Source organism: Orcinus orca, chromosome 15 (genome assembly GCF_937001465.1).
Source record: "Orcinus orca chromosome 15, mOrcOrc1.1, whole genome shotgun sequence".
Taxonomy (NCBI): Eukaryota; Metazoa; Chordata; class Mammalia; order Artiodactyla; family Delphinidae; genus Orcinus; species Orcinus orca.
In genome coordinates this window covers 52,799,689-52,826,520 of record NC_064573.1, presented here as the reverse complement: position 1 = coordinate 52,826,520, position 26,832 = coordinate 52,799,689, and the positions used below count along the sequence as shown (strand labels likewise).

The 26,832-nt window shown below is 37.6% G+C and overlaps 1 long non-coding RNA gene across 1 annotated transcript in view; it reads right to left on the bottom strand.

Moving 5' to 3' along the window:
- Window positions 1-26,832, bottom strand: part of LOC125961201 (uncharacterized) — a 149,324-nt gene that overhangs the window by 11,826 nt on the left and 110,666 nt on the right. The gene's annotated exons all lie outside the window — the stretch shown is intronic.

The window sequence follows — 26,832 nt, the reverse complement described above, 5'->3', positions numbered from 1 at the left end:
TAAAAGAAATGGTTATGGCACAACGTTTTTAAAAATTAAGATTTCAATAATATAAGATCAATTGCATATGGACAAGAATAAGACAATAATGCATAAAAGTAGAAATAATTGCTACAGTAATGAGAAAGTTTTTTTTTCTTTTAACTGATGTTAGTTGCAATAGCGTAGAGAAAACACTCTCAGGTCTTTGACTCTTGGGAATAAACTGGTACTTCTGGGACTCAGATCCAAATCTCCATTTGGCTTCTGCCTCTGTTGGCCCCAGCACACTCCATGGTAGAGGCTGATGCTGCAGCATATGCTGGAAATATTGTTGCTGCAGGTACAGATCCAGGCTCACATGGAGCTCTCTGCTTCTAGTGGTGAAGGCAACACTCCCAGGAAAACCAGAGAGTCCAGCCATGACTTGCCAAGGAAAAGAGAAAATGTATGAAGAGAGGATTTTTTTTATGGATGTCTTTCCTAAAATGAAAAGGTAAGGTTGGGTACTTGGGTAGTGAGTAAGGACCTTAAAAATTGAGTTGATTTTCTAAGGATTTAAAGTATAAGTAGAGTGGCCCAATAAGGGTTTATGCCTCTTGGAACAAAGTCAAATATAACTAGCCATGATCTCACATGAATAGTGTAATCTAAGCACATGAACAGACTGGTCCGAAATAAGAACATCGCAGGAATGATAATAACTTACCAACCTATCCCTCTGTGCCTTGGTAGAAGTGAAATGGGCTAATTAGTTGGAAAATTATTCAGTAAGTAATAAATGCTTTTAAAAATAAGGCAGGTTGTTTTCAATTACTGAAAACATAATCTCTTGTTGTTTAAGTGTTTGCTCTCTTCCTTGCTTTAGCTCTGCTAACTGGTTATGATTTAACTGCAGGAGGCAGGACTTCTGGGATGATGTTGTGAGTAACTCAGTGAAACCTCCCTCCTGGAGAGATATCTATTAAGCTGGTCAAAGTTAACAACAACAACAAAAAATTATCCAAAGTCTTTGGAGATTGGCAAAAAGGCTTACAACAAATTTAGAAGCATTTATCTAACAAAATCTATGGAAACTCAATAAGAACAGTAGGAGGCTATGGCATTTGAGAATGGGACTATACCCATCCACCACCAACTCTGCCTCTCAGAACTATTTCAGCAGGCCCAGGAGGCTCAGAAGCCAATTGGCAGTTTCCATTTCCACAGCTCTCTGTTAGAGAAGAACTATTCCGGCAGTTTCAGCAGCTAGTGGACATCAGCAGATCCCTTTCCCACAGCTCTGGGCTGCTGGGGGGCCTATATTTAGCTGTTGGTGACAGCTGGGTGGAACATATTGACTCCCACATTGACACCCACATAAGCATGAGAGCTGGTGGAGAGTGCAGCCCCCTTTTCCTGCACAGCTCTGAGCTGCTCCAGTGGGCCTGACAGCCAAGTGGCAGCTCCCATCTCTCATAGCTTCCTAGGACAGAGACCATGTGGCAGCTGGTGAATATCAGCAGTCCCCTGCCTCTCCAGCGCTGAGTTGCAGAAGATCCATCCTGGGTAGTGGCCACAGCCAGACAGTGGCACCTGTTCTTGCCTCTCCCTACCAACATACAAAAACAGAGTCCTGTCTTCATAGGATCTAGGTGGAGCAGCAAGTGAAGAATGAGTTCTCCATCCCCCAACCAGTTCCTTCTCCATAGGACAGAGGTTCTGCCCATGAGAGGGTCACAAAAGTCTCAAAAGACTGGCAACAACTTGTCTATGCCAAGGGACTTAACTGTAATTGAATCAGAATGTGGAACAACTAATGCCCCAGGGTTTATCAAAAACAATAAAGCTATCAGCTAGCAATTACTGGAAGCTACAGAAGGGTATGCTATGAACAGAGGAAGTCAAAGAGACCTTAGCTAAACCGACAATTACCTCTAATAATCAAAACTGTGCCCTCTCAGAGGAGACAGAGGCTGTGCATTTCAGGGGAAACGGATCTCACTGAACTAGTCCAACCAAAGCACTAAACAAATAAAGAAGCAAACAACAACAAGCCGGTAAGTGCAAAGGATCAGTATCCAGAGTTGCCACAATGTATGTATGGAATATATGAGAGATTCAAAGAAACACAAACCCATACACAAGGCGGGGTGAGGAAAGCAGGCAACAGAAATTGTATTTGAGGGGACCCAGATGTTGGAGTTAGCAAAGACTTCAAGGCAACTATTATAAATATGTTCAAAGACCTAAAGGAAACCAGTCTTAAGGAATTAAAGGAACAAATGATGACCAAATAGAGAATATCAACAAAGAGCCAAATTATAAAGCCAAAAAAATGGCAATTCTGGAGTTGAAAAGTATGATAACCAGAAATGAATATTTCACTAGAGGGGCTCAGCAGATTTGAGGTGGCAGAAGAATCAACAAACTTGAAGATTGTTTTACAGATTGCATAATCTCTATAAACCTGAGGACAAAAAGAATGAAGAAAAAGGAATAAAGTCTCAGAGAAAGGTGGGACACCATTAAACACACTAACATATGCATAATGGGAGTACCAGAAGAAAAGAAGAAACATACATTTGCAGATAGACAAAAAATGAGAATCTGTTGTTAGCAGACCCCCCTTACAAGAAATACTAAGGGAAATTATTTAGACTAAAAGCAAGAATATCAGACAGTAATTTGAAGCCACGTGAAAAAAGAAGTGCCAGTAAAAGGTATTCTGTTGGTAATTATAAAAGATAGTTTAATTACGTGTTTTTTTCACTTAACTGATTTAAAAAGCAATTGCATAAGACAATATGTATATAATTGTACTGTTGGGCCAATAACATATAGAAATGTAATGTATTTGACAATAGTAGCACAGAAGAGCTTTCTAAAAACAAAGCCATATTGGAATAAGAAAATGACACCAGATGGTAACTCAAAGCCATGAGAAGAAATTGAGAGACCCAGAAACAGTAGATAAGAAGGTTAACGTAACAAACTTTATAAATATATACTTGTCTTCCTTTCTTCTCTCAGCCCCTTTAATTTAGTTGTGGTTCTCCTTAACCATTGAGGAGCAAGAGGTGTTCCCAAACATGCCTGAAATTGTTATCACCAAATGGGACAACCATAGTACCTGCTATACCTGAGAAACCTTAGCATTTCTATGATGTCATATAAAATATAGTCACAGACATACATAGAATATAGATATGTTTCCCCATTTTATTTACCCAATTCCTAATTAGCAAGAGTCCTCAAACATAACTACCAGACAGTTACCAATGAATACAGCCTTAGAATGACATTTATCTGGTAAGCATTAAAGCAAAATCCAAATACTATTTGCTGCCAATATGACTCATTTTTCAAAGAACATTTTCTTCTCATTTATTTCTACACATGCATGCCACTTAAGGATATAAATATGCTCTCCCATGGAGTAAATGAGCTTTCTCAATGAAAAATGGAGAACAACGTTAGTCTCACCATGTTGGTTTTCTTCTAAGATCTGGCTTTTGTCACAGTACACTATTTGTTCCCTATCATCAAAATCTGTCACACAGTATCTTGAATAATTTTGACTTTTTTAGCTTTCTCTTAACATTATAAAATAATAAGATAGCAGTTTAGACTATTCATGTTTTGGTAAACAACTAAAATATAAACTGTCTAGACTTCCAAAAGTGAGGAAAAATAGTACTCCTTAACCTAAAATTTTTCACCTCTCAGACCATCTATAATCTGATGGAGATTATACAAGCCACATATATGTTTGTTAATCCAGCAATTCATACTTTAGGAAATCTTTATATACACTTGAATAATTAGGATTTATTGGTATCATTTAAAATGGGTCCAGGTGAGAGTTGCATGGCAAGCTGAGGTTGTATTCTAACAGAGTTCTATGGAAGCAAACAAGTCTGAGAATGTTTAGAGTATCCTTTTCTTCAGAAATAAGTATAATACACACTCTTAATACACAAGACTTAATTTAGTGGTGCATCATGGTCCACATGCTGAAAAATTTACTACAAATAACATCACCTCTTAGCTACTGTGCAGAGAAGTTTTACACACCTTAGCTGTATTAACCTTAACAATTCTAGTTCCTGAAGATGTAACACTCATATTTATCACCACATGCCATAACATAGATTAAGTTCCTTAGATACATTATATGTGGCTTGTATTTCAGGGGATACATCTTCAAGTTTGCTCTGGGTGTAATACATCTTCAAGTTACACTCTGGGTGTAAAAGCCACAAGTTGTGTCAACAAGGCTTTTACAAACATCTCTGAATTCCACTGAGCATCCAAATGAACGGAGCCAGCAAGCTGCCTTTCTCCAAATCCCAAAGTCCTGAGGGGCATGAGTGTTCATGAGGGTCAGTGAACTACAGATTCTGTAGAGATTTAAGAAGACAGAAGGTCAGTGGTAACTCTGAATTTAGAAAAGGATATCACACTGTTTTCCATTTGCCCTGAAGATTAAAAAGAGAAGAAGATTTGAGTAACAGATGCCAGACACAAAGAAAGCTGCCCACATTTTGAGTGACAAGATATAGAAAAAAAACTACTAAGAGCCACATTTGGAAAGTTCTACCTTTATCATAAGGAGACCGTGTCTTCTGAGAGAATTTCCAATACAATTCCTCTGTGAGATGAGTGATGGAGGAGATACACTACAGGTCTCTTCCCAATCTACAACTCAATGAAACTATCTTCAAGAGTAAGAGAAACCACAGACTACATCTGGTTTCTGAAGTCACAAGACCTTGGTAACATCAAGGTAATATCCCTGCTTTTGATACATATGCAGATAAAACTCTTCAAAATTTCTTTGTTTAACTTTAACCTTTACCACGAAGATTTCTGTCTCTCATTTAGCCTCTGCTCACTCAACTCTATGTACATCGAAAGTGGAGGGTAGGATGGAATTATATTACAATTATATTGTGATTACTATCATCACAATTATATTGTTTTCCTCCCAAGTTCATTATTTAATATCCCAAATCTAAATAATTAATAAGAAAGCATAGCTGTCATCTCTGCTCCATTAGTACAATTAACAAAAAATGGGATATTTAAAATATAATCTCCATTGTATCCACTGTAATGCAGTTATACTCCAATAAAGACGTTAAAAAATATATATATATATAATCTCATTTTTATACTTATCTCTTATGGAATTTTCTTAAATTTGATTTTAGGCTGGAAAAAATGTGAAATATCAAAAAACAATTATGACCACATGCCACACAGAATACTCAAGAAGAGTGTAATAGCTTATGACCAACAAAATGCTGAGTTTCAGTGATCCACATAGAATGTTTAATACCTTTCTGAAGATATATAATCAAAGTAACAAAGGTACATCATTTTTTAGGATACACACACATTTGTCTCACTAATTTGTCTCACTAGAAAAGAACCATAAGAGTCAGCAGCAGATAAAGGAAACCTCAGGTGAATTATACTTCAAGCATTTAAAAAAAAAGACATTCTACATAACAGATGTCTTTCAACAATTTGTCAAAATTCTGAAAACTATTATATCCATGAATCTTCTTATACCCCATAATCAGATAAAACTTCTTTAAAAGCATCTCTGTCTTATTAAAAGAGCAATTTATAATAATTTAAATCACATTACCAAAAGCCCATCATAGCTCTTTCCCTTTACATATCCTTATCTCAAACATAATTTCTACAGCTTGGCAGTGTGTAAAATCCTGTATTCTTCCCACAAAAAAAAAAAAATTATCAATTTCCTCACCATGGCATACACTATGCATCACACATCAGAGGGAAGAGCCCTCCCAATAATGAGAAAGTTTTAAATTATATTCAGAGTAATTTGGTATCAATTAATATTGAAGAATCTATCTAGAAGATTCATCTGAACTAATGTCCTTAACCCAGACAAGACTGCATTCATCTTCTTCCCACTTTGTCCTCACCTCCTTCTCCAGTCCTACTTTTACCTAGATTAAAAAACTCAGTTCTGGGGCTTCCCTGGTGGTGCAGTGGTTGGGAGTCCGCCTGCCGATTCGGGGGACGCGGGTTCGTGCCCCGGTCCGGGAGAGTCCCACATGCCGCGGAGCGGCTGGGCCGTGGGCCATGGCCGCTGGGCCTGCGCGTCCGGAGCCTGTGCTCCGCAACGGGAGAGGCCACAACAGTGAGAGGCCCGCGTACCGCAAAAAAAAACAAAACAAAACAAAAAAAACAACTCAGTTCTGTTTTCCATATCCAGTACCAAATTTTACCCAAGTCTACAGATTTTGTTCTTCATTTTGGCACAGACAGCAGCAGAAAGAAAAGGCTTAACTGGCAACTTTAATCCAGTCCTCTCTTCCCACAACAAGCTCACCAACAACCCCTAATAAACATAATAAAAATAGCCAATATTCATTGAGCATATTTCTATTGGCCCTGCTCTAAATGCTTCTCCTATGTTATCTCCTTGCATCTCTATAACATTTGTACAAAATAAAGACTAATATTACCTCCATTTTATGGATGATAAAACTGAGGCACAGAGAACTTGAGAAATTTGCCCAAGGGCAAACAGCTAAGTTACAACAGAACTGGGATTTGAACCCAGGCATCATCTGGCACCAGAAACTATGTTATTACTAACTATGCTATATTGACTACTGGTTTAAAAAAAAAAACCAGAACGCTTATTATGCAAACAGTGTCGAGCCATGTGAAACATGTACAGTGTAAGGTAAAACAACATATTTTGCTGTAAAAAAAAAAAAAAACTTCAAGATAATTCCTTATCTTCTTTGTCCTAATAGATTTTTCTGATACCAAAAAGCTAACAGGTAAAGTTATTAAAATGTGCTTTTATAGACACTTCAGTGGACAAGAACTACATCAAGATCTCATTAGCACTGTCTTAACAAACCTTTTGAATAAGATGGCCAAATTTTTTGAGTGTCCTATAGACTGAATGTTTGTGTCTCCCCATCACCACCCCCTGATTCATATGTTGAAACCTAATCCCCAGTGTGATTGCATTAAGAGATAGGACCTTTGGGAGATTATTAGGTCATGAGGGTGGAGCCCTCACAAATAGGATTAGTGTCCTTACAGGAGACCCCAGAGAGCTCCCTTGCACCTTCTGCCATGTGAGGCTACAGAGAGAAGGCAGCCGATTGTGACCCAGGAAACTGGCCTTCACCAGGTAACAAACCTACCAACACCTTCATCTTGGACTTCCCAGCCTCCAGAACTTTAAGAAATAAATATTTGTTATGTAAGCTACCTGGTCTATAGTATTTTTGGTATAGCAGCCTGAAGAGACTAAGACAGACAGAATGCATTAATTTTTTATCTTTCAATGGTATCTTAGTACTGATGACAGTCAAAGAAATTGAAGTAAACTGGTGACACTGTGAAAAAGAAAATTCTGATTTACCCTGTCAGTTGTCATGGATTCACATGTGCCACATACATTGAAATCTGAAGGTTGGAGCAGGTGCAGTTGAGAGAATATAAACCAGTTGAGTCTCTGGATGACTGACTGCCTTTGCAGGGTTCCAGGATTTTTTTTTTTCTTTTTTAAATTAACAGCCAGAATGCTCCTTAAAATCAGAAATGGCCTGAGATGCAGAGCCATCTGTTATGTAAAGATAAAATAAATAGAGGGGATTTTTCAAGGCCTCAACATTTAGGGTTTTCACGGTGCTAGTGACTAGGCAACAATGCAAAGAAACATCCAGTTATAAAAAGAACTTTGTCTACCACCTTGTGCTAAGAAAGCACACCTGAGGCTCAAATATACAGAACTGGTCCCTGATATAATTTTTCTTCATTGTCTCTGCAAAGGAATGACCTTGTTGCTCCCTTATTCCATACATTCTCTCAGGCCAAAATTGCATAGCTTTATCCCCCTTCAAGAGGTTTCCCAGGCAAAAACTGATGGAGGAGTGTTTGGTATTGTGGAGAGATCATTGGCCTGGGGACTGAGAAACCAGATTCTAGTTGCAAGTCACCAAAAAGCTATGTGATCTGAGCACTCTTTGTCCAAACTGGGCCTCAGTTTCCTTTATCTGTGAAATGGGAAGACTTGCAGTAAACGAAAATGAGCTCTAAAATATCTTCCACTTTTAAAAATATTTGGTTATCCTAGACTCACAACAAATAAGGGGTCAACAACTTAACTGCAAATGCTACCTCCGAAATGACTTATGCTTAGTGATCACATTTTTAGCTGATTTAAATATCACTTCCTCAGAGAAGTCTTTGTGACCACTATATGAATGGAGCACCCTTCCCCCATCCTTATCCCTCTACTCCATTGTTTTTCTTCCTAACACTTTCACCTGATGGCATGTGTATGTCCATATTCTATCTTCCCCTTGGGGAGGGTACAGACTTGGAACTCTTTCTGTATCCTCATTACCTGGGACAGTGCCTGATATTGGTTGAAATAAAGAATTGTGTCACTACCTAATTATTCTATTTTAGCAGTCTGGTTTTTAATACACCTATTTCAAATAACAATTTAATCTCTAGTCCTTAAAACTCAAAACATTAGCATCTCTTGATTATTATATATTTCATTGTCATAAGTCAAATCAAAATGAATCTGATAAAAAAGCAAAGAAACCGGGGCTTCCCTGGTGGCACAGTGGTTAAGAATCCACCCGCCAATGCAGGGGACATGGGTTTGAGCCCTGGTCCGGGAAGATCCCATGTGCGGCGGAGCAACTAAGCCCATGCGCCACAACTACTGCGCCTGTGCTCTAGAGCCCAAGAGCCACAACTACTGAGCCCGCACGCCTAGAGCCCGTGCTCAACAAGAGAAGCCATTGCAATAAGAAGCCCATGCACCACAACAAAGAGTAGTCCCTGCTCGCCACAGCAGCAAAGACCCAATGCAGCCAAAAATAAATAAATAAATAAATAAATAAATAAAATTAATTTGTTTAAAAAAAAGCAAAAACGCCAAAAAAGGTTTTCATTGGATTAGTGCTGGAAATAAAAGTAGCTTTGAAGTTGGAAAAATGTTGTTTGACTCTGGTTCTCAAGGTTTTTGTTTTTTTCCCTTACCAGTTCAGTTGGACAGATACTTCTTGACAGTCAACCATGAGGTAGGTACTAGAAGGTCAAAGATGAATAAGACATGATCTATACCTTACGTGTAGAGTTCAGTAGGAATAACAAAGAAATAGACCACTTACGTTACTTCAGGAACAGACAAAAGAGGAATTTAGAATAAATGGAGCCTTCTGAAATGTGTAGTTCTGGAAACATAACCAGTCTACTTTTCAAATTTTTATATAAGAGCAATTTCTTCCTACATAGATGTGTGAAACCTCAAATAGAAAAATGCTTCATTATTTAGCAAGGTTAAAATTTTCTTTTGCTTCTATATATGATTTTTACTATGCATTTTAGTACCCAATTTGTTCACATTAGTTTAAATCAGTCCCATTAATGATGTTGGAGGAGATTAATAGTGCAGTAATTTCCATGCTGGGTATTTTATGGGAGAGCAGAAAAAGCACCATGAAAACAATGGAGGGTACAAACACTCTTGTTGACTTAGATGGTTTTTCCTTCACTTTTCTCATTTTGTAGATGCTTAGCACACCCATCATATACTATTCAAGGGGAAAAATTTAATTACAGTCTATAAATAATAGTTATAACATATGATGTATAATTACATATACTGTATATAATTAATTATAAATCTAGACTACAATTCAAATTATATTTAATTTCTAATGCATTTTGCCACTTATTAAGAATTATAGTAAAAGAGATAAGATGGAATTCCTGCTAAAATTAGGGATTTGTGGATTTCAATTATGTCTCTAGAATTACCATGAATAGAGGAAAAAGGCAAAATCTGGAAATTCTAGTCCTAGGTGGCTAGTACAGTCACCCTTAGAAGGGCCTTTTAACTTCTCTCAGCCTAAGTTTCTTCATCTGGGGGAGAAAAAAGAAAGAGAGGTTGAAGAAGATAATTTCCATGGTTTCTTCAAGTTCTAAGTGTTCTAAGCATGTGTTACGAATAATTAAAAACTTGCTATTATCTCTCCAAATAATTGAAGTACAAACCACTACTTGTGGTCTGTGAGTGATCCAGACTTTTCCCTGTGTAAACATTATCAGCAGTATTATTCAAGGTAAGTTACTTTTGTGGAAATACAAACCTTACAACATAGAAAACTTTTTAAAACATTAAAACTTACCTATCAAAACAAGTTAAATAAGGCTACTGGCTATCAAAAGATGGCATAGGGCTTCCCTGGTGGCACAGTGGTTGAGAGTCTGCCTGCCGATGCAGGGGACACGGGTTCGTGCCCCGGTCCGGAAAGATCCCACATGCTGCAGAGCAGCTAGGACCGTGAGCCATGGCCGCTGGGCCTGTGCGTCCGGAGCCTGTGCTCCGCAACAGGAGAGGCCACAACAGTGAGTGGCCCGCGTACCGCAAAAAAAAAAAAAAAAAGGCATATACTAGTGGTGTCCAAACCTGGGTAGTAATCAGAATCACTAGGAATTTTTTTTTTTTTAACGGAATCAGAGTGTCTCATCATGGGGCCCAGGATTTTTTTTTCTTTTAATTTCCTCCTGTGATTTTGATGTGTAGTCAAATCTGTGAACCGCTGTTATAAACAATAAATGTTATGAGTTCTGAACACTGAGGGACCCCTGTGCTCTAAATTAGTTTGGGAAAGCTAATAATCATGTTTATTATTGAAATTGATTTATAATTTTTTCTTGATCAGCCAGTAATTGTACAAACAAAACTGAGAGTAGTAATTCCTTAGGGGTACAATAATCAACCAGACTTTTCATACAAGTGAATTGCATTCAAACAGACTCATATATTCTCCCTCAAATCTCATAACAATAATAAGTATTACACCTTATATCAGTATAGTGTTTTATGGATTATATTGTGCTCCACATGAATTTTCATTTGAACCTTAGTTATGTTATACCCATTTTAAAAATCAGGAAATTAAATCTCAGAGATAATCATTCCAGGATCACACAAATAAGTAGAAGCTTAAGTTTAAACAAAAGCTTTTCTGACTCTAAATGCTTATCTAATCTCATAAACAGTAAAACCTGTTCTCGACATAAGATACCATCTAAAGCCGTACCATATTAAACTACTGTTTTTATAACTTAAGTTTATATTTAATTTAGGCAGGTAAGAAATTTTTTCTCAAAGACTTGCATATACTTTTAATTTATATGACTTCTAAGTCAGAATCACTCTTACCTCAACAGCTCAAAATTAATATTCAGAGTGATCTTAATTCTACTTTTTTAAGCTCCATCCAAAAACCTGGGGAAAACTCTCTGCTAGGCATGACAGTGGGTGAAAACGATCTCTCCCATTAGGAAGCAAACAAGCCTGAATGCCACAGGAGAAAGTTTTATAAATAAAAACAGAAAACCAAAAACTGTAGCTGTCATCCAAGAGAAAATTCCACAGGGTCATCCTTTAATAAGAGCAGAGCTCCTGAGACAGAACAGAAGAGCACAAACTTTGGAGTCAGATGAACTTGGGTTTAAATGCAGGCTGTGCCACTTAATAGTTATGTCTGCTTGGGCAAGTCATCTTACAAATGGAGATATATAAGATATATCCTATTGTACTAGTTTTCTATCTCTGCTGTAACAAATTACCACAAATTTAGCAGTTTAACAACACAAATTTATCTTGCAGTTCTGCGAGTCAGAAGTCTGAAGCAGATCTCACTGGACTAAAATAAAAGGTTGTCAGGGCTGCATTCCTTTTGGAAGCTGTAGGCCGAATCCATTTCCTTGCCTTTTCCAGCCTCTAGAGAATGCCTGCATTCCTTGGTTTGAGGCCATGTACATCTTCCAAGCCAGCAGTGACTGGTCAAGTCTTTCTCTCTCTGCATCATTCTGACACTGGCTCTACTACCTCCCTCCTCCACCTTGAAGGATCCTTGTGATTGGGCCCACCTGGATAATCCAGAATAACCTCCCTATTTTAAGGTCAGCAGATTAGTAACCTTTATTCTATCTTCAACCTCAATTCCCCTTTACCATGTAATAGAACATAATCATTCACAGGTTTCAGGAGATACAAAATATTAAGAGGCAGAGGCAAATCAGAGAGAGGTCTGAGATTTTGTCTGGCACCCTAGGTTCCTTCCTACTTTGGATATGTACTCTTTGGCCCAGAATAATAGATGGGATCTCTAAGGAAACTACACATAGTGGGGAGTATTTAAGTATGAAAGATCTCCATTTTATTCCCCCAGATAGTTGTATGACATTTGCCAGGGAGCCATGCCTGTTAAATTCATAAGATTGTTGGTTGGGGTGTTTTTTTAATTGTTTGTTTGTTTGTTTGTTTTAGGATATATCTAAGGACTCAGTCACTTTTCCATTTGTCCAAAAATTAAATATAGATGATCTCTTCTGTGTTCTGGGTTTTACTGAAAAATATAAAAAATCCTCTAGAGTCTGACAAAGCAGGATTTTTTTAGGACTGTCATTGGGATCAAAATGCCTAGGTTTTCATTTCATTTACTGGTAAATAATAAGAATCTTTCTAAGTGTTCATTTCCTGGTCTGTAAAATAAAAATACTAATGACTGTGTTACATGTTTACTGTAAAGACAGAAATCATCTTAAATTACCTAATACCATTTTCAGCACATATTGGCACACAATAAGTGGTAGTCATTATTTTACCCTATAGAATAGATGTTTCTACCCCTTGACACTGTCCCAATTGACTTCAGTTTTATTGCCTCTGCTTAATTTAGCCATACTTAAGTTCAAAGCCTCCAGGAATAAAGTCTTCATGTTTTTTAGGGGAATAAAGTCCTCCTCCTCCTCTAGAGTTTACTTTCTGCTCTGAGGAACAGGATGTCAGTACCAGCAACTTTATAGATATGGAACAAAAGTGGTGATTTACCCATGATATTCTTCAAAACTGGCCTGGTGCTCCTTTTCCAAAGTACTACTCCCTGCTCTCTCAAGGACTCCAAGAGTTTATCCATTGTCTTGCAGCTCATTTCTCTTGAGCCGTAGATGAGATTAACAAACCTGTCTTACCATGACATGTATAACCACCACCCCAAATCTGATTTCCTTCTAAGCATGTTCCAAAACTAGCCTACCTTGAGACCTTATAATTTTTCTAGGAAAGAGCACATGATTCTTGCATCTAGACAACTAAGGTTACTTATCCAAATAAACTTAGCCTCAAAACTGTTAGCATAGGGAAGGAAAGTCAAGTGAGATAGTAAGACAGGTAAATAATATAGTAAATTCTCAAATATTAACAAATGTGAAGAGACATTTATTATTTTCTGTTCCCCTTTTTCTGGCACAGAAATGACTCCCTTAATATGTACCGATCATTGTACCAGATCCTTTTGTCATACACTTGTTTAAAGTTGGAATTTGGCCAAAGTCAAGCTAATCAAGTTTCCAACATAACCACTAGTCTGAAGTCTTCATGGCCATATATAGAGCCACAGGCCACTGCCAAATGACTAGTCTGATCCCTCATCAGTCAAATTCCCAGAAAGAGAATATGATCGTCCATTATCAAGTAAACGCATTGAGTGGTTTTGGGTCAGGTGTCCATCTCTATCCAATATTGAGTTGAACAGTGAAATTGCAAAAAGAACTAGGAGTTGCCAAAAAAAAAAAAAAATCTTTTAGAACTGTAATCCTAAAATTGAATGAATAAACAGTATTAAATAAAATGCATCTGAATAGAAAGTGTAACTCACATAGTGGTTTGAAGTTGACTGATATTGCTTAAAATAAAAGGATAATCAAAGGTTCTTTGATTTTAGTAGCATAGCATAGCCGTGGCTATGAATTACTTGAAAGTAAACTATGAATGCATGTTCCCAGGACCAGGCTATGTCAGAAGTATTTCCTGAAGGAGTTAGTCTTCCATGTGATACTTCCAGCAAAACATTCCCTGCCAATAATGGCTGGTTTTCCATAAGAATTGAATATTACCTCTCCCCTTCCACCAGGTGAATAGACAGAAGACAGCAGATAGCTGAGGGTAGGAATGCCACCAGCAAGGACAAGGAAGCCCTTGCAATAAAACCAAAAGAGTGGGGTCCTTAACAACCAGCAAAGCCCTGGCTTTGACCCAAAAGGGTCTAGAGTGAGAACATTAAAGTCCCAACAATTTACCTAGAAACAGGAACCTCAATTCTCTAGAGGCCAACAGCCAGAGTTTCTGAAGAAGTAGATCAAGACATTGTGAAATGGATCCAGAAATTAGGATAAAGGAGGATCCCACAGAACTGGGCCAACAGAACAACATGTGCTGCATTAAGGATAACTGGCCAGTGAAGAGATGCCAACTTTCCAGGTAAAAAAAGGTTTTGATGGTCTAAAAAGCTCACAATGTAAGCAAAAGACATGCAGACAGCTATGTCTGCTTTGTAAACATTAGTTGTAACACCCCACAAATTGTGTGAATCAAATAATTCTCTTACAATCCCTTTTGCTAGAAGGTACTGCCTTAAGTATCTTATTAGGTATTGTGGAACCTAAAACAGCTAAAATCTAAGTGGACCTAACCAGCGATATCCTTTCTGTATTGGTGTGCATGTAAAAACTGAATAATCCTAATTGATTCTACCTTTGCTCCCACCTGCTGGGTACAAAAAATAGGTTAAAATTTGCTAAGAGGGTAGATCTTACGTAAGTGCTCTTACCACACACACACACACACACACACACACACACACACAAATGATAATAAAGGGGGCAGGAGGAAACTGAGAGGTGACAAATATGTTTATGACCTGATGGTAGTGATGGTTTCATGGGTATATACTTATCCCCAAACTCAAGTTGTATACATTAAATATACACAGCTTTTGGAATGTCAATCATATCTCAGTAAAGTGGTTTTTAAAATGAAGAGTCATCCAGGAAATGTTCTGTCTCTCTTCCTGGTAACTAAAGAACAGTTACTTATAATTTCTTCTCACGTTTTTTTCAGCTGGGATATCTTAGGTAACAGGAATCGTTGCTTATTGCCTTATACAATGCATTTCTATGAAATGAAACATCATTTATCACCTTGGATAGAGACTTTTTTTTAGCTGTCAATACTTTGTGTGTTACATTCCTAAGAAACAATTAAAAAAAAAAAAACTAGCCCTTGCTGGTGTGGTAAAGTCACCATCTCATGAATATATTAGTCATTGCTGCTGAGAAACTGTTGATTGTAGATATACCCAATCTGTGTACACATATGAAGCAGGGCATTTATATGAATTGTTCAAATATTTTCAGATAAATAACTCCCTAACACCTTTATCCCAACACATTTCTCCTCTAGCTTGTTTTATTAATAAGCACACTTTATAGAATGCCTTTCTTCAAGTGCATGGTTAAGGAATGAGGGACATGGGGCAGGGAAGATATTGCTAGTACAAGTTGAATACATAAATACATTAATCACACAGCAGTTGACATTACAGTGTGAGAGCAGCTCAGCCCCTGACTCCTACTCCTATCAACTCAATACATATTTATCAAGGCCTTACTCTATACCTAGCACTCTGGTGAGTGGCTGCAGAGAAGAAAGAGAGAGGGAGGAAGAAAGGGAGAGAGGGAGAGTAAACACTGCCCAAGGAATGCTGCCCTAGTTGGAAGATGAGACATACATACAGGAAACAACAAAAGAACACTACTCAACTATTGCCATGTTCTTTCTTCCTCTGACCAATAATTATTAAATATTTATTTAATAATTATTAAATTATTTAATAATTATTCATTGTCTATCATTACTACTACAAGGTATCTAAGAGAATTGGGACTCAAGTCAGTTATTTTTCTCCTATTTCATAGGTCTGGAAAAAGTCTTAATAGGAGAGGAGGGGAAAAAAATAAAATTATTGGTAAAAAGAAAGTATGAGATTATCTATGATTGTCATTTTCTGTGTCATAACATTTCCATATTATCACAGAAAATCAAATAGCTTTATTGGGTATTATAACATTAAAATATATGTAAAATATGATATATAGATATTATTCTACATATACAAAAGTCTATTTTCAAGGTCATGGTTTTCTTTAAGAATCAGACTGAGTTACATATTTAGAATATAATAGATCCACAAGGTCTTTAATATTAGGCAGACCTTGATTTGAATACTAATTCCCTGAATTCCTTACTTAAGACTCATATAATCAAGGGGAGATAATTTAACTTTTCTGTGCCTCAATTTCCTCTTCTGTCAAATAAAGCTAACTACAGCTAGTTGGAAGGAAATAATGAAGATTAACGTAAGTGATATGAATAATTTCACCTAGTACAGAGCCAGGTTCATAACACGTAATTAATAAATGCCAGTTTCCCTTCCCTCTAAGCATACAGGCAAATATATGATCTAAAGCTTAAAAAGAGAAATATCCAAAAGTAGAATTTGTATGTTGTGAAAATTAAGAAGACAACACACTGCATTTAATTTAAAATATCATCGTGAAGTAGGCATTTAACTTTAGTAAACATCTGTAGGGATCTCCCTCACTATAGGCTCTTGGTACTTAGCACAGACCTCTCTTAGAGTACTTAATATTCTCTTTTCGTGATTAACTGTGTGCATGTCTGTCTCTTCCATCCTATAATGAGCTCTATGAGGTCGACATCCAAATCTTTTATATAACATCGCATTGTTAAATGACTGCAGGCACATGTGAATGAACAAATGCATAAAAACCAGGAGATAGGAATTCAGAAACCATCTCTGTATGAATAAGATGCACTGCTATACAGCAATGAGAGCCTATGAACTTACTACCTAACCACAAAAATGAAATAAAGTCTAAGTAAAAAAATAAAGACATCTCAATAATGAGGAAAATTCTTGTGTTAGAATATTAAGTGGGAAAAGTAAATTTTGTATATCTGGAATGATAACCATGTTGAATTTTTTAACTACATAGTGAAGAAAAAGAAAGAAACACAATAAATATTAGTGGTCAAGATCAATCACTGCCTCTTAAAGGACACTTTAAATGCTCATCTTATTTTGATCTCTCTCAATTTGACCTTGACATTTTCTTCTCACTGTACACATTTTTCCTGGACAATCTTCCTTATTCATCTATTCAATCAACATATTATTACTTAAGTGCCTCCCATGTGCCAAGCATCCGGCTAGACACTGGATACACAAAAGGGAATTAGATGAGCAAAATCCCTGCCCTCACTGATCATGCCAGGAAGACAGGCATTTTAGGAGAGTGTTGAGGGCCAGCGGACTCAGGACAGTGTGTGAGGAGAGGACCTCACTCACTTGGGGAGCAGAGAAAGCCTCTTGGAGAAGTAACTTTCAAGCTGAATCACCAAATATAAAGCCTTAAGAGGAAGTGAGGAGGAAATCAGTGGGGGCAGAGGGGGCATTTCATTGCTTTACTGCCATCTATACACTAATCTCTCTCAGATGTGTATTTCTAGCCCAGAAGATTCTTATTACCCCCAAGCTCATATGTGGCCTTCAACCACCTTATACCCAACATGTCTGAACTGAAATCCTTTGTCTCCATTTCCTCCTCTGCATTCAAAAACAAGAGGAGACGAAGGCCACACTTACTTAATATTTCCAATCCTTCCACTCACCCAATCCAGAAAGCTTACTGTTCTACATTCCTCTCCCTCATCCTCCATATCTATGGGTCACTAAATACTATTCTAACACTTCATCTCTCAAAACTCTTCATTCCACAGTCGAAGTTCCTATCCAGGTCCTCTTTTTTAAAATGGTTAATGTGGTAAATTTTGTGTATATTTTGTCACAATTTTTAAAAAAAGACAAAATAAGAAACTTACGGATGAATTGCCAGAGACCTGGAAGAAATTTCTGCCAGAAAAAAATAACTGAGGGAAAGAGTATGTGGCAAAGAGTGTCCACACCTGCTCATTTTCCCATGTTGCCACCCTACATGTTGAAGATTGCTTACTAGGAACACCTGTGTCTCCTTGCCTGTGAGATTTTTCTAGCCATGAGAGCATCTCCACCTGTTCCTGAGCAAGTTATAAGAGTAAATGTCCCAGGAAGTGGCCCTCAGCCACAACTGGATGAAGGTAAACATCACCTTCCTTGCCCCTCTGTGAGGGTGACTCTGAAGTGTGTTCTACATGCAGCCCAGAGATCCCCAGTAGGATTGGGCTGCAGTCGCCCATCCGGTAACCTGCTTAATAACACACTAGGGGCTTCCTTCTCTTCTCTGGTTCTCTCCCTCATTCCCCTATTCCCTGGAATCACCTCCCAAATAAACTACTTGCATCCAAGTCCTTATCTTAGGGTCTCCTTCTGGATGAATCCAAACTAAGACAATAAAAATTCAAGGTTCTGAGGAGAGTTCCCCTTGCCAACGGCACAGATAGGAAAAACACCATGAGAAAAACATATTCCTTTTAATATCCAAGAAGCCCAGAGTTGGAGAAAAATTAAATAATATGACACAGACTGATTTTAATACTTTGCCTATACATTTAAGTAAAACAACATATCAAATCATGAAACTTAGAAGAGTGCTTTGCCACGTATTTATTTAATAAATAGATGACTAGCTTATTTAATGCTGTATTTATCATTCTACTGATGTATCTTTAAAGAAAATCTCTTCTTTCTCAGACCCTTTTGTAAATGGCTGTATAATGACATGACTCCACTGCAGTGTACTTTAAAGCTCTCCTTACTGTATATGCTAAATGTAAGCCTGTTTGGAACTGAAAGTTTACTGAGTACTGTGAATTACTAACAATATGTTTGCTATTAGCCCTGTGTACCCCTTCTGTTGGAGAATAAAACCACGCTGAGAAAATCTTCAGTTAAATGGTGTTTAAAAGGAAAACACCACTGTCATAAAAGCTTAACAGGCCTCCTGTCTTCAGGTTAGCAATCAATCCTTATTGCCTATTAAGCCACTTCAGTGTCACTATTGGAGCAGAGTATATACCATTATCTCCTCTGATCTGCAATTTAAGTCCCAATATTCAACCACTTCTGATTTACCACTAAATCCCTGAAGTCAACACTGATCCGTGGGAAAAGGTGAATATCAAATGTGTTGCTTTAAATGAGGACTGCTGTTATTCACTTTTCCCCATCATCCTATTCCCCACTCTCCCTTGTGCAAATTCATCACTTCTGACAGGCCCCCTGTGAGGTATACATAGGGAGGCACCATCTCCATTGGAAAAGGGATTTAACCAACTATTAAAGAGCCAAAAGGGGAATGGAACCAGAACAGCTGACTCACACATCACAGCTTGAACCACTAGACTGAGCTTCCGCCCTGAGAGGGAAATGAATCAGTCAACAGTGAGTCATCCCACCAAGGTAAATATGTTTTCCCTGTGATGGAGAAGTTCATTTTAAACACAGTAATCAGAAAATGTAAAAGTTAATAAAAAGAACAGTCCATTTAAATTCAACAGCCATGTAGATTTTTCAATTACAATATACAAATATGTACTGTCACGTGATCTGAAAAAGTAATAAAGTGTGAACATTGTTCATGGAAATGTCTGAAAGCAACTACTAAAATTTCAGTTAAAAACATCAAAAAAGGGACTTCCCTGGTGGTCCAGTGGTTAAGACTTCACCTTCCAATGCAGGGGGTATGGGTTCGATCCCTGGTTGGGGAACTAAGATCCCACGTGCTTCACAGCCAAAAAACCAAAACATTAAAAACAAAAAAAACAAACAAAAAAAAAGGAAGCAATATTGAAACAAATTCAATAAAAGACTTTTTTAAAAAATCAAAAAAGAAGGAAATGTGCACTTTCACATATCTAAATCTGATAAACTAAACTCTCTAAAACCACTTTAATTTTAAAAAGTTAAACCATTATTAAAGATGACTCTTTAAGAGAATCATTTTAACTTTTGGCAAAATCACAAAAGAAGAGAATTTTTAATATAAACAAATTTGGTGCAAATGACTAGCTGAATTGGTACATTAATTTAATGAAAATAATGATAGCTGCCATTTATTGAATTCCTACTATGTGCCATCTCTAATTTTTGTAACAGCTCTCAAAATAAAATATTATCTGCATTTTATTGAGGAGGGATCAGTAAGTTCAAGGAAGTTCAATGATTTGCCCAAGGTGAAGTAAGCTTCTGTTATGGAATTCAAACTTAAGTTATCCTGGTTCCAAAACAATCCTGACCATTCGTCATTATACCATACTCTCTTTTACCTGCACCATTGGGCTGTGTATTGTAGGCACTCAAAATAACATCAGTGAATTGTACCTTCTTTATTAGCAAAAAAAGAGAATGATCTCTCTCTCACACACACACACACCACAGTCACACACAGTCAGTTATTGGAATTATGAGTTTTTATAGCAAGCTTGTTACTATTCCCACCCAGCTTATTCAAATACTTTTGCTATATTACTGTACAGTAGACTCAAGTAGGGTTGTTTAAGGTATTTCCTTACATGATTAAGAAGCAACCAAGGCTAAAAGAAGTGAATCTGAGATCACTGTACACTTCTCTAAGTTGAAACTGCCAATCTAAGCTCTGGTCACTCAAGGGTGCAGGCATATTTATACCTCTAGCCCTGCAGTTTTATTTTTAATTTGTATTACAAAGTATTTTAGCAGTGGTTTTCACACAGGCCAAAACATAGAGGCTTTACCACACTTCTCTGATGCAAGAAGTATTATATACACTAACTTTTATAAAGGCTTTCATACAAACAAGCCTAGAATATTTAAGACATTCACACTAGGCTCCTCAGGCCAATGTGATGGTGTGGCCAGTTTTGGAAAGTTTGATGGAATAGGTAGGATTATCTTATATAAATACAACAGACTACTTCAATTATTGTTGTTGTTGTAATAATAAATACATTTAATCTTCTCACCAACCCTCTAGTGTCAGTACTATTATTATCACCGATGAGTTACAAATGGATTATGTTCAAAATGTAGACAATGTGCCTTGGAAAGGTTAAGGAACTCAGATAACTGGAAATAGAGTTGATAGTCGAGGCCATAAATGCCTGCACTCCTAACCATGATGACGTACTGCTTCCCAGTTTCCAGAGAGACCTACAAGATACAATCATACCTTTCCAGTCCTTGAGGCCAAGCTTAGTTGTTCATCCCCAAAACTGCAAGCTATGTATGAGTTATAGTATAAGGACTACTGTACTTCTAAAGTGCCCAAAGAAGTATTCACTAATTATAATCAACTTCAAATCCACTTCAGAGTATGGTACTATTATGGCATGTTAGCAAGCCTATAGTAACTGGGCCAAGAACTACCACTGTCCATACCTGCGCTGCCAGAGGCAGCTATACTTGTGAACACCTGCACTCAGAGGTGGCACTGGGAGCCGTCCATGGTGCTGACTGAAAACACTTGGCTGGAGTTTGCTTTTCCGTTATTTCCACTCGGATTCTGCCTGCCAACCAAAACCCAGTCTTCCGTGTCTGTAGATCTTGCTTCTAAACAAGCCTTTATTTATCTGCATTCCTATTACAATTTTGCTTTGTCCATATCTCTGTCTGCTGACTGTGCATCTTATCTAAGTTCTGCCTGTACTGCCACCACAGATTCATTTTCTGCTTGGATTCTTGACAAGTCAGCCTACCACTGTCTTGTCTATGGTTTTCTTTAAGAAAGGAAAATGTAAACAACATCACATGGTAAATAGGAATATTAGGATTATCCTTGTCATTTGTCCCTAAGAATACTGCTTAGATATATGGGCGGGGGGGTGGGGGAAGAATCCCCCTCTGGCAACCACAAAGCCCCCAGCCAAGTGTTACTTAAAAGTTGTTATGGGAAAGGAGTCACAAGATGAGAAGGGAGGAACTGGCATGGGAGACACTGTTGGAACTGACTTGGGTTGGGGTGAGAAACAGGAGATAACAGGGAAGCTCTCACGGGGAAGCTAAGCCCAAATCATGTTATTTGTTTTCCAGTGGATATTGAAAGCTAAGCTTCAGGTCCTAACAACAACAAAAAAAAACATAAAAGGGAGAAAATAATTTATAAGTGATTTGTCACAAAGGAAAACAAAAATCTGAATATTTTATCTTTGCTTAACATACCTATTTATAGCTATATCACCTTTGCAAACATAAATTTCCAGGCCTAATTTATTAACAGAATGCTAGGTCTCATTAATTTAAATTGTCTGATATATAAATAACTTTCACAAACTAATTCAAACTAGCAATGCATGACACTAGTCTCAGAGACAGTGTGAAATTTGCTTTAAAAATTGCCGCTGGCTGTCCAATAATTATACACTGTGACATTGCAGCAGGATTCTTGCTTGGTCTCCATCTTAAATTAGAAAATGTTAAGCCAGTTAAAAAAAAAAAATGATGTACCAGCATGGTATCACCCTAGAAAATGCATACATACATTTAAATTTATTTAACTAATTGCCCCCTTGATAACCAGGTATTTATAGCTTAAATTGTTTACTTTTTTTTTTTTAATGCTATCACTGTAGGAGTCATCCCATGGTCATTCTTCTCACTACATAACAATTTATTCTAGTCACAAAGATGGGTATTTTGTTGCAGATGGGTTTACCCTAATGACCACAGCTCAGCACTATTAATTAGTATCTTAACAAAAGGTTAGTACTAACAGTGAACAAATAACATGCATCCCCTTACTAGCAAACATATAAATATAAAAATGAGTATAGGATATTCTAACTTCTTAATATAAAATCCAAGAAGTTTGAGGAACTCTGTGAAGAAAAGGAGAATTTAAGAGGAAAATGTTTCCTCTTCTGAGGACCTACCTCAAAGACAATAGGCAAACTCTTCTTTTAATGTTATGTTATTTAGATGTCAGACCTAAGTCAGGGAATATAGTGCCCTCATGTTGTGTTTTCCTGTAGGGGGTCTGCCACCACAAACACCTCCCTTTCCTTCTAGAATCCATTTATGAAATTTTTCTGTGAAAGTTCCATAGGGGTCGTCCAATGAAACCTTTCATTTCACAGATGAGAAGGGAAGGCCCAGACACACCAAAGGGCTTGTCCAAGGATACACAGGCAAAACTAGAGCTTAATGCATCTGACTGCAAATAAAATGTTCTTTCCACCATGCTGTATTACTTCATATAGAATTTGTACTTCTACCTATCTTTTAGATACGGTTAATCATTGTTATGTAGATATGGTAAATAGAATTCTACAGTAATTATGAGTGAGCCAATTGCTATATGTTGCATCTGAACTTAGACTAAGATACTTGGTTTTCTTTCTTGCTTTATACTGAAAAGGAAAAGAAATTTTCATCATGTTATTCCCACTTGTATTATTTTTCAAACATATTCTACTCCTTAACTCCATCTAGAAACTGGAAAAAGTATAAGAAACCTTTACTTTATAAGAAAGCTAAATGATTTTATAATTTTGATTGTGTAAGGAAGAATAATCTATGATCCTTAGGCCACAAACCTCAAATTCTAAGCACACATATATCTGAATCTCAGCTACATTTTTATTAAACTTGCTAACTTATCCCTTTTAAACTCTACTCTGGGCTCTTAAAGACTCTTTCCTATTTAAAGGCCAAAACAGAATATCATAAAATGTACCTAACAGTGTTTACAGGCAAAAAGATTAAATGCCCCAGCATTTTTATCTTTTGAGATAATTCACATATAACATTATATTAGTTTCAGGTTAAAAAAAATAATTCAATATATGCATATATTGCAAAACGATCCCGACAATAAGTCTAATTAATATCCATTATCACATAGCTACATTTTTCTCTTGTGATAAGAACTTTAAAGATCTAATCTCGCGCTTCCCTGGTGGCACAGTGGTTGAGAGTCCGCCTGCCGATGCAGGGGACACGGGTTCGTGCCCCGGTCTGGGAAGATCCCACATGCCGCAGAGCGGCTGGGCCCGTGAGCCATGGCCGCTGAGCCTGCGCGTCCGGAGCCTGTGCTCCGCAACGGGAGAGGCCACAGTGGTGAGAGGCCCGTGTACTGCAAAAAAAAAAAAAAAAAGATCTAATCTCTTAGCAACTTTCAAAAATACAATACAGTATTATTAACTATAGTCACCATGCTGTACCTTAAATCCCTAGGACTTAATTTAAAGCTGGAATTTTATATCTTTTGATTACCTTCACCCATTTCAATCACCCCCACCCCTGGTTTCTGGCAATCACCAATATGCTCTCTGATTCCATGAATCTGAGTTAGGGTTTTGTGGGGTTTTTTAAAGATTGCACATATAAGTGAGATCATATGGTATTTATTTGTCTTTCCCTGTCTGACTTGTTTCACTTAGCACAATGCCCTCAAGGTTTATCCATGTTGTTGCAAGTGATGGCCCAGGTTTTATACAAAGCAACAGAGAAGGATTATTAGAGAAGCATACATCTACCCCAAAAAATCCATACAATACTTTGAAAACATGTCCATAACATCATACAGAAATTTAGAAATTCCAGAAGGCAAAAGTGCAAAATTAGCAAAAGCGAGTGGCAAGGAATCCAGAAAAGAAAGAGAAGATTATGAATACTATAATCATCATATATTGGGGGGGAAAATTGTATATCATAATTTTGTCATAAGAATGTTTGGTCATCATTTTTGTTCAGTTATTATCAGAGGTGATTGGATATGTATTACTACTCTGACACCAAAGCAAAAACATTTTACTGCCTAACTTGAGACAAGAAAATTACCCAAATAAGAACAGAAATTGGGGCAAAACACGAACACTGGGCTTCCCTGGTGGCTCAGTGGTTGGGAGTCCGCCTGCTGATGCAGGGGACGCGGGTTCGTGCCCCGGTCCGGGAGGATCCCACATGCCGCAGAGCGGCTGGGCCTGTGAGCCATGGCCGCTGGGCCTGCACATCCGGAGCCTGTGCTCCGCAATGGGAGAGGTCACAGCAGTGAGAGGCCCGCGTACCGCCAAAAAAAAGAAAAAACAAAAAACAAACACTGAGTCAGTGCACACTCAAGAAGATACCATAATTTAGCCAACACTGTGTGGTAAAACTACATGATTTCCAGGTGATGAACTCTTCCATTAAGGAAACAATTCCTCTAGTTGCCATATATGCAACTCTCTTACTTCCTGGAGGACTTCAAGATGTCCAGCCCAGACTCAGAAGCTCCAAGCAGAAAAGGGACAGAATATACAAAAACTTCAGGTAAGTCAAACACAAAGACCAATGAGATCAACCAAGGCCAAGAGAAGTAAGCAGATAGTGTAGTCAAGGTAATAAAAAATGCAAAGACCAAAGAGTAGGAGGGTATAGTCAGGATCCCAGGGTTTGGATATCAGGGGACAAAGAACAGTGACTTAGGCAGAAGTCTTTCACATGGTAAGATTTTTCATAACCTGAGCCTCATTTGCCTGTTCCAGCCTCATGCCTCAGTAATACTCATGCTGTCCCTGTTTTGTGCCTCTGCCTCTGCTTGGCATTCCCTTTCTGAATTTATCCACCCATAAATTTTAACTCTCCTTCAGGACAGAATTCAACATCATTCCCACAAAAGAGTTGGCTGTCGAATTCCCTGAAGACTTGGGCACACCATCATAATGTTCCCAGTGCACTTTATGCATACCATCATTGTGACATGTATGGTATATTTTAACTGCTTATGTGCCAGTGACCCCATTAGCTAAAATCTCCTTGAGAGCAGGCACTGCCTCTTACTCACTGATTTTCCAAAAACACCTAGAACACAGTACCTGATGCACCACAAGCTCTCAAATAATTGAATAAATGAACACCTTTACAATAATATTTATATTCTGCCTTTTCCTTAAGAATAGGAGCTATCATATTCATTCTTTTCCCCTGGTGCTTAGCTCCAGTTCCGGCAAAGAACTTGTGCTCAACAAATATTTAACAAGTTAATAAATGAGTGAAAAACTCTTCCCCTTCAACTGTTCATATAGACCAAGTCTAAGAAGAATTGTACAGATAAGAATCCCAAAATGTGCTTTGAATATTGGAGTAACAATGGCAACAATAGCAACATTGCTGTGTCTCTTCAATCAAGTGACCTAATCTCTCTATGCCTCAGTTATTTTCATTAGCTGTAAACTGGGGATCATAGTACCTAGTGTCATAAATAGTCATGGTATTGTTGTGAAGATTAGAAGAGCACCTAACACATAGGAAGCACTATTTCAGTATTTGCTGCTGCTGCTGTTAGAGTTCTCAGCTAGCAAGGCAATTTTTTAATGAGAGAAAGTGAATGGCTATCCAGTCAGAAGTGTTAAATGTTTCTTCTCCTTACAGAGAAGAATTAACAGAACAGAATTAACGAAAGAACAAAAGAAAGCAATCCGAAGTCCCAGCAATAAAACTTACTAGCCATTTGACTTTGCTCAGTCCATTCATCATTCTGTACCTTAGTATCACCTTTATTCATTCAATAGTATTTATTGAGCAAGTGCTATGCAGGATAGGAGGGGTACCATGGTAAATAATACAGACATAAAGATTACAGACAAGTGAACTCAATTCCCTTCACTCTAGAATGAAAGTGTGGTTTAGAGATTTGAAATGAGTGTCATTTCCCCAGGACTTTTTCAGACTACTTCCAAAAACCATGCCCACTTCTCTTCTCTGTTGGGATCTGCAGTATTAAACCACTGTTGCTGATACGACTGGTGTATCCTCCAAATGTGTTGTGACAGGAAAGGTAGAGGATTATTAGATTAGATGTTCTGTGTGATTAATCCTCCAGTTTCAGTGTCATGAATAAACTACACCATAAAGTTATTATTCTAAGACATTATTGCCCTAAAACCACAGCCTTCACACACAGCTACCAACACACAAATGCATGCCACTGATATAAAAATAAAACTACAAAAAC